At 40.7% G+C, this 8392-nt stretch overlaps 2 pseudogenes; both read left to right on the top strand.

Annotated features, from left to right (window-relative positions):
- The first annotated feature begins 770 nt into the window (after positions 1-770).
- On the top strand, positions 771-3199 carry LOC143686949 (nuclear pore complex protein Nup153 pseudogene; annotated as a pseudogene).
- Positions 3060-5664, top strand: LOC143686542 (nuclear pore complex protein Nup153 pseudogene; annotated as a pseudogene).
- The last annotated feature ends 2728 nt before the right edge of the window (positions 5665-8392 follow it).

Here is an 8392-nt window from a genome sequence, read left to right as displayed (position 1 = left end):
AATAAGAAAATCACTTCCATACCTGTTTTAACATACAATGTCCTACTTTAAGGAAAGAGACATAATTTCTTTTTAAGAGAATGCTCTGTGCTAAAGAATACACAATCATGTGTGGGACCGAGGTATCTACATGTAAAATTCTACTTATTACACTATTGATTAGAAGTGGGCAGTAAAGAAATTTGAAGGGTTCTGTTTTTATGTAAACAGAAGGGAAACCAAATATTCTTGAAAAAGTTGAAAAGACAATTAACATAGAAAAGATTGGAAAAGTGAATAAAGGTCATATACCCCTAATAAGACATAAGACACGATGACTTGAAAAAAAAAAAGTTGTGTTCACAATATGCTGTAGTATATGAAGTAGTCAATAGAATTATGCTTAAAATAGAGTGTGCATACTTTAATTAAAAACAACGGAATAGGGCGGGCCATGGTGGCTCAGCAGGGAGAGATCGCAACTACCATGCTTGACACCCGCTTTGATTCCCAGTGCCTGCCAATGCAAAAAATAAAACAAAATAGGCACAACAGCACTAACACGCGGAGGGGGGGCAACGCTGTGCGCAAAGGGGAGGAGAGGGGAGGGGAGAGGAGGGCAGGCGGCACTGGGGGCCCTCAGGTGCAGTAGCGACCGCCCGAGCCGTGCTAAAAGAATCCACAAGGGCCGAGGGTCCAGCTGGGCCTCAGCAGCGCGTGGGGCCTCCCACGTGTTCTCTGCGGGGCAGCTCCATGGAGACGTGATGTCACAGACACGGGTTCCGCGGGGAGCTACGCGACAGGAGGCAGCTTCTTGGTCTTTCCGGAGTCAAGAGCTCCCCTCTCCCACTGCGCACTGTTAATCTACTCCTCCTCTCAGCCTTGCGGTGCCCAGGGTGCCTGTACCCCTATCTGGTGGACATCAGGGCCAGGCCCTGGCGGGGGACTGCCCCGAGGTCCCGCCTCCGCCTCTCCCAGCCCCTTACCTGCACCTTTACCCGCCCCGTCTCAGCCCGAGGAGCAGCGGTAGAGCCTGGCCATGGCCTCCAGAGCCAGAGGACTAGGAAGGGGCGGCGGCAAGATCCGGACACGGCGTGGCCGCCAGGGGCCTTCCCGGCCTTACACGCAAGAGCGACAGCAGCATCAGGGCATCCTCAGCAGGCTCACAGACTCCATTAAGAATATTGTGCCAGAATGGCTGCAGAGATACTTCAACAAGAGTGAAGACGTACGCACCTGCTCAGCAGACACAGGGGAGGTACCACGTGAGCAGGAAAATAGAGATGATGAACGTCTCACGCAGGCCACTGAGGAGACTGCTAATATTAGTGATGAAAGGGGCACTCCTGCACCAACAGCTGATAATACAGAAGAACCCTCAACAGGTAGTTCTGCTTTAGATCACGCAGATGTGTCAACAAGGCCTTCTCTTCAGGAGAGCCATCTGAACTCCACGTTGGAATCCCCTGCCTTACACCATCAGCACTCCACATCATCAGCATTGCCAACTGGCTGTTCTGGATTTTCCCTTGTAAAGGAAATCGAATATTCTACTTCTCAAAATGATAACAGCTCAACAACAGCGGTTTTCTTTCCAAGAGCTTCTGATAAAGATAAAGCTGCTCTGGAGAATGCTTCAGTCCCACCTCTGTGGTCCACAGAGGCTGAGCGCTCTGGTTCACTTCCACAGTACACTGCCGCCAGATCAAGAAAACAAGCATTGAGGCTGTCCGCCTTTGGAACACGAACACTTTCCTCTTCACTTGGGAATTCTTCGATCCTTAAAACAAACCAGCTTGGGTATTCTCCTTTTTATCCTGGAAAAACAACATATGATGGGGCAGCAGCTCCTGGAAGACAGTCTAAACTACGAGGTACACCGTTTCGGCCAACAGTTATAATGCAGGTGAAAGCTAAACAACTCAGTGCAAGATCTTGTGGTGTGACTAGTTTAGCAGCTCAGCGAATACTACAGTCCTTAGAGAAGATGTCAAACCCTCTGCTGGATGCAGAAAGAATTCCTTTTGATCTTTCTTCTGTGAATTCTCTTGATAGAGATGATAGAGATTCCACAAACTTTCAGGCTGAAAGGGTTAAGATGGACTCTCAGGATCCCCCTGTTCAGAGACTCGTGACCCCAGAGCCAGTTCCCATAGCAACAAATCAAACTGCTTATTTTAAACCATCTCTGACCCCATTTCCTGAATTGAGAAAGACTAATCAAAGAATAGTTAGCAAGTACCATACTCAATGTGAAAAATGTGTGACAACAGGACAAAACAGAGGACAAGAAATTGGAATTCCATATCCAAATTTCAGTCTGCCTGCAGCGAATGGCTTATCTTCTGGATTAGGGAATGGAGGTGGCAAAATAAGACGAGAGAGAACACACTGCACTGCTATTAAACCGCCAGTGGAACAGGAAATGGAAGTACCGATATTACCAATAATCTCTCCACCAGTCACCAATTCTGCACAGTCTGTTTGCAGTTTTTATTCCTGTGTGATTACACCTTACTCTCTATCACCCATCGGTCCTTCACAATAAGTAACAAGTGATTTCTCCAAGCAGCAGTGACAGTCCTGTGTTTATATTTTCACCTCCCATTATAAAATTTACTGAGGCAGATGAACTACCTCCATCATCTATTTAATTTACAGATAATATGCCTGTTGCAAAAGAAGAAATTTCTGACACCAATTGTACTTCAGACCCAATGATAAGTGCTTCAGCTCAAGATATCACTGCAGTGAATAGTACACTCTGTGAAAAGAAACCAGATGAAGATCACGAGGATGAATTTACAGAAAATATGCCTGTTGCAAAAGAAGAACTTTCTGACACCAATTGTACTTCACACCCAATGATACGTACTTCAGCTCAAGATATCACTGCAGTGAATAGTACAGGCTGTGAGAAGGAACCAGATGAAGATCATGAGGACGATATATGCCTGTTGCAAAAGAGGAACTTTCTGACACCAATTGTACTTCAGACCCAATGATAAGTGCTTCAGCTCAAGATATCACTGCAGTGAATAGTACACTCTGTGAAAAGAAACCAGATGAAGATCACGAGGATGAATTTACAGATAATATGCCTGTTGCAAAAGAAGAACTTTCTGACACCAATTGCACTTCAGACCCAATGATAAGTACTTCAGCTCAAGATATCACTGCAGTGAATAGTACAGGCTGTGAGACGAAACCAGATGAAGATCACGAGGACCCTTTAGATGTGCGAAATCTCTAAAAGAAGAAGGTATCCTAGATTTTCTGAGAAGCCGTGGCTACATATCACCAAACGTAGATTCTTTTCCTGCTCAGCCTGCTATGACAAACCAGCTATTTTATACAAGACCAGCAATAAGTAGCTTTACTCCTACTGAAATTGGACTTACAGAAAGTTTAAAAGCACATCCACCATGGCAGTGTGATTATGTCTACTCCAGAACAAAGTTACAGATGCAAAGTGCAAGGGCTGTCAAGTTGCAAGGTTGCCAGAAGTGCCGTAATTGGCACACCAAATATAAATGGCAAACCAACTGTCTGTGCATCATCGACAGGCTTTGGACACAAATTTATGCCAGCAATGGGAATTTGGGATTGTGATACCTGCTTAGTGAACAAGAAACCTGAAGCAATAACATGTGAAGTTTGTGAAACACCCGAACCTGGAATTGGTGTTAGGCATGTGCTTACATTGCCAGTGACTTCAGAAAGTGCTCTAAAGATGACTACTCCACCTGCTAGCTGCGCTATGACCACTAGTACCTTAGCATTTGGAGATGAGTTCAAAAGACCTATAGACTATTGGGAGTGTCCAATAGGCTGTGTTTCTAATAATGGAGAAGAAAATAAATATGTGTCCTGTATACCTGCAAAACCAGAGAATTCACTACCTGCTTCAGGTAGCAGCACTCTAGCTGTCTCTCTGTCATTTGGAAGGCATCTCAGACTGGAAAAGTTGAAGAAACCTGAGGGAAGCTGGGACTGTGAAGTATGCCTAGTAAAGAGTCTGCCAAATGTGTAGTGTGTGAATGTGCAAAGCCAGGCAGAAAATATGAGTTTAAAGGCTTTGGTACATCTTCCTCATCTTCAAATCCAGCAGCCCCAACCTTCAGATTTGTAACCTCATCATCCTCTTCTGGGCCTTCTCAGACTTTAACCAACACTGGAAACTTTACATTTGGAGATAAAGGAGGCTCCATAATTGATGTGGCATCAGATTCTGGTCCATGAATTCGATGAGTGGAGACTTTAAAATTTGAAAACCCACAGAAGATTTTAAGTTTGAAGTTTCATCTCATTCTAAATCTGGAGAAATGAGAAAAGAAAATTGACAGAGAGGCAGCTAGAGTGCTGCTACTTGAAGCAGGTAGTGAATTCTCTGGTTTCGCCGGTATACAGGGCACATATTTTCTTCTCCATTATTAGAAACACAGCCTATTCGACACTCCCAATAGTCTATAGGCCTTTTGAACTCATCTCCAAATTCTAAGGTCCCAGTGGTCATAGTGCAGCCAGCAGGTGGAGTAGTCATCTTTAAAGCACTTTCTGAAGTCACTGGCAACGTAAGCACATGCCTAACACCAATTCCAGGTTTGGGTGTTTCACAAACTTCACATGTTATTGCTTAAGGTTCTTGTGCACTAAGCAGGTATCACAATCCCAGGTTCCCATTGCTGGCTTAAATTTGTGTCCAAGAATGATGATAACTTGAAGTTTGGACTATCTTCTGGCTTAAGCAATCCAACTCCTGTAGCTCCATCAGTCTGTATTAGGTTCTGGAGCAACTGCTAATACCTAATTTGGCTCTGAAACAACTTCTAATTGGCAGCAGCACTATAAATTTCAACTTCCCTATCAGTAATCCATCAGGTGTTCACATTTGATGCAAATCCTGCCATACCTGCAGCCCTGGCCCAGCCTTTTCCCTTCTGAAACTTCAGTTTCTGCTCACAAGAAAAAGACTGCTGTTAGATAGGGGAAATGAGTCACAATGGATATATACACTACAGTTTATTAACAACAGCTGGTGCCCTGCATTCGGCTACTGGGTTGTGCTATGTGCTGGACTTATCTGAAGTCAGATCTGCCTAAGGACACCTTTAATTTGGGGATTTTCCTCCTTGCTCTTGCTATACAGAAGCCACCCAAACCCAACCCAACCCTTATAAAAATAGCTTGAATGATGAATGGTTCTTCAGCAAAAATACTATATCATCCAGCAAATTATTCCCTAATTTTACCTGGTCTGGCTGTACCCAGTTATGGAGTGCACACCCAGATGGTTTTGTGTAGCACTTCTTTCTTGCACCATTAGTGTGGATTGACATGCATTTATGGAATTCTTTGAAGTTTTAATTATATTTGAGGAGATTTTTATAGATTAGAGGATATTGAAATGAATGATTTCCATGCTGAGTTTGTGCTGGTGTTTGTGTGAAGTGAATAAGTTGGATGCATTGTGCACTAAACTTTTCTGATAGAGGAAGACTGATTAAAAGTTGGTGCATGCTAAGGACTTGTTAGAGCTATCTAGTTCTCAGCTTACTAATTATATGCTATTTCCACAATTCCATTCTTATGATTATCACCTACCTTACGTTTTTCATTATTTTATTATAAAATGTGTAAATACTAATTTGTTTCAGTACTTTTTTGGTAGAAAATAAATCTGTTGCCTTGAAATTTTAATTTTGTGTTAGAAATATTTTTGTTGCCTGTTTCATCTTGTCTCAGATTTTATTATTTAAATCTCATTATTCAAAGTTGTCTTAATCCATTTGGAAATCTTTGTAAAAATTGGGGATTGTTAAAGTGAATTTATTGGTTTTTCTGATCCTGTTTTGTTTGGACCAAAATCATTACTGCACAAGGTATTAAGTATATAATTTTGTATTTACTGAATGGAAATGGTGACTTTGATTTTTTGAATATTTTTACTAACATATCTTCATACACATATGTCCATACATGGTATATAGTCAGTTCCTCACAGTTTCATCACGTATTTGTGTGTTCATCACCATGATCATTCTTAGAATATTTACATCACTCTGGACAAAGAAAAAGAAAAGAGAAAACATTATACACTCCATATTCCTTAGCCCTTCCTCTCATTGATTGTTAGTATTTTAATCTACCCAATATATATTACCCTTATCCCTCTATTGTTTATTTACATTTTATCCATTTTTTGTTTCTCATCTTTCTATGTCCTGGATAAAAAGAGCATCAGACACAAGGTTTTCAAAATCACACAGTCATATTTTGAAATCTATATCATAATATAGTTATCTTCAAGAAGCATGGCTGTGGTAACACAGCTAGACAATTTCAGGTACTTCCCTCCAGCCACTCCAATACATAATAAGTTAAAAAGGGATATCTATATAATGCATAAGAAGAACCTCCAGGATAACCTCTCAAATCTGTTTGAAATCTCTCTGCCACTGAAATACTATTTTGTCCATTTCTCTCTTCTCACTTTTGGTCAAGAAGGCTTTCTCAATTCCATGATGCTGGGTCCCAGAGAATCTCAGGAGTTCTGTCCCACATTTCCAGGGAGATTTACACACCTGGGAGTCATGGCCTACATAGGAACTTGGGACTTTGGATATTAAAGGAGTTTAATATTAAAGCCATGTTTAATACAGTATAAGTAACATGCTAAACATAGAATGAATGCCACTGATAAAAATTATGAAGTTAAAAAATGTATTGCTAAAAACTGCTAACCACCATGTAACTCCTCAAGAGCACCTGCTAATGCCTTATCAACTAAATTCATGCCATATTCTATACCCTTTGTTGTAATATCAACAATGTTCATAGCCTCTTCACCAGTAAAATAGATTCCATTTCAAGATACCACTTTGTTTGGTCCTCCATAAGAAGCAACTCTTTATCTGTAAAAGTTTAATCATGAAAGCAGAACAAGTCACATCTTTGGGCTCCACATTTAATTCTCATTCTCTTGTTATTTCCACCATATCTGTGGTTACTTCCTCAACTGAACTCTTGAAATTCTCAAAGTCATGAATGAGGGATGAAGTCAACTTTTTCCAAACCATAGTGAATGTTGATATTCTGACATCCTGTCAGGAATTGTGAATGTTCTTAATGGCATCTAAAATGCTGAATACTTTACAAATGGTATTTAATTTATCAAGATCAATTGGAAGTATCTCTATCAGCTTTTGCCTTACAAAACATATTTCTTTAGTAATAAGGTGAAGTTGAAATCACTTTTTGATTCATGGGCTGCAGAATGGATGTTGTGGTAGCAGGTAGGTAAATGACTTTAATCTGATTGTACAACTCCATCTGGGTTCTTGGGTGAATAGGTACACTGTCAATGAGCAGTAATATTTCAAGAGGAATCTTTTCATGAGCAGTAGTACTCAATAGTGGGCTAAAAATTTTTAGTAAACCATCTTATATACAGATGTACTGTCATTCAAGCATTTTTTGTCATCCAGGGTTTTCTTTAATCCCATTTAAATAATGTAGGCAGAGTAGATTTAGCATAATTCTCAAGAGCCCTAAGGTTTTCAGAATAGTAAAAGAGCTGATTTCAACTTTAAGTCAACAGCTACATTAGTCCCTAACAAGCAAGTCAGTCTGTCCATTGAAGCTTTGAAGTCAGGCAATAACTTCTCCTCTATTGCTGTGAAACCCCTACATGGCATCTCCTTCCAATAGAAGACTCTTTCATCTACTTTAAAATCTGTTGTTTAGTGGAGCCACCTTCATCAATTACCTTAACTAGTTCTTGGGAATAAATTGCTGCAGCTTCTGTATCTGCACTTTCTGATTCACCGTGCACTTTTTTTTATGAAGAGTGCATATTTCCTTAAACCTCATGAATCAAGAATAGTTTCAAACTTTTCTTCTCCAGACTCCTCAAATCTCTCAGCCTTCACTGACTAGAAGAGAGTTAGGACCTTGCTCTGGATTAGGCTTTGGCTTAATGAAATGTTGTGGCTATTTTGACCATCTATAAAAACAACTGAAACTATCTCCATATGAGCAATAAGGGCATTTCACTTTCATGTCACTTGTGTGGTTACTGGAGCAGCACTTTTAATTTCATCGAAGAGCATTTCCTTTGCATTCATTACTTTGGTAATTTGGCATGAGTCCTAGTTTTTCTCCTATTTGGCTTTTGACATGAGTTCCTCATTAAGTTATATAGAAACTAGTTTTCAGACCAGCTCACAATGATTTCCCCACCTGCTTTAAATATACCTATTGTGCCACAGTCCACTCTCTCTGACAAAGCCAATCTCAAAAATAAACAATTTATATTCGTGGGTTTGTAATTGGAGTTGGAGAGGCAGAGAGGGCACCTTTTATATCTGTGCCAGAATAAACATTTCAGCAGATCAAATTAAGAATCCTGGTC

The sequence above is a fragment of the Tamandua tetradactyla genome, chromosome 6 (assembly GCF_023851605.1).
Source record: "Tamandua tetradactyla isolate mTamTet1 chromosome 6, mTamTet1.pri, whole genome shotgun sequence".
Classification (NCBI taxonomy): domain Eukaryota; kingdom Metazoa; phylum Chordata; class Mammalia; order Pilosa; family Myrmecophagidae; genus Tamandua; species Tamandua tetradactyla.
The sequence above is the reverse complement of the archived record's forward strand: the minus strand, read 5'-3'. Positions and strand labels throughout refer to the sequence as shown.